Genomic DNA, 1,042 nt, shown 5'->3' on the forward strand with positions numbered 1-1,042 from the left:
GTCGTGGCTTGCCAGCTCCTTAGCTGTGGCATGCAAACTCTTAGTTGTGGCATGCATGTGGGATATAGTTCCCGGACCAGGGATCGAACCTGGGCCCCCTGCATTGGGAGCGCGGAGTCTTAATCACTGCACCACCAGGGAAGTCCCATAATTAGGTCAAAGTCTGAATTCAGGGGGAGGCGGGCTTGTGCGTGGGAGTCCATGTGGGCACCTGTGTGGCAGGGAGCAGTGCGGGGTCGCCATGGTGGAGCTGCAGCAGCTCCGGTTGCAGGAGGCGGTGGACTCTATGGTGATAAGTCTGGAGAGAGAACATCCGGAAGATGCAGGGCCTCATGTTCTGGTGCAGCGCCCCCTGCTGTGAGGACAGCCAGGCGTCCATGCAGCAAGTGCACCAGTGCATTGAGCACTGCCATGCACCTCTGACTCAAGCCCAGGCCCTGGTGACCAGCGAGTTGGAGAAGTTCCAGGAGCACCTGGCCCAGTGCACTATGTATTGCAATGACAAAGCCAAAGATTCAATAGATGTGGGAGTAAATAGCTTCAGGTGAAGCGGCAGGTGGAGAGTTGCATGACCACGTGTGTGGATGGCCACATGAACCTCATCCCAACCATGACCAAGAAGGTGAAGGAGTCTCTCTCATCCATTGGGAAATAAATGTCTGCTATTGGCTATCGGGGCTGAAGGCAGCCATCTATTTAAAAAGAGGAATGGGGGTTTGGGTTTTCTAAGGAAAGTTTATGAATGAGGAAATTAAGGATGGCAGCAAGTTTAAGGCCTATATCACTTGCCTTTGGACACTGGTTCCTTTGTGTTTGAAACCTAGAAAGTGAAAAAAACTGGTGCTAAAATTGGGGTCAGGGATAGCAAGGGAGAGTTTTTGTGAGCCTGAATTTCACGTGGCAAGTGCTTATCCTGGCAACAGGGCGTCTCCCTTGTACCAAATCAGAGCCCTCCAAGGTACCAGATTCTCATAGTACACAGATACCAACAGGCTGGCACGCTTATCTGACCTGATTATGATCCAGTAGAGTATGAGGAGAG

The 1,042-nt window shown here is 51.9% G+C and overlaps 1 pseudogene; it reads left to right on the top strand.

Annotated features, from left to right (window-relative positions):
* Positions 1-241: 241 nt before the first annotated feature.
* LOC132491384 (protein FAM136A-like) lies at positions 242-655 on the top strand (annotated as a pseudogene).
* The last annotated feature ends 387 nt before the right edge of the window (positions 656-1,042 follow it).

The sequence above is a fragment of the Mesoplodon densirostris genome, chromosome 5 (assembly GCF_025265405.1).
Source record: "Mesoplodon densirostris isolate mMesDen1 chromosome 5, mMesDen1 primary haplotype, whole genome shotgun sequence".
In the NCBI taxonomy this organism is placed as follows: domain Eukaryota; kingdom Metazoa; phylum Chordata; class Mammalia; order Artiodactyla; family Ziphiidae; genus Mesoplodon; species Mesoplodon densirostris.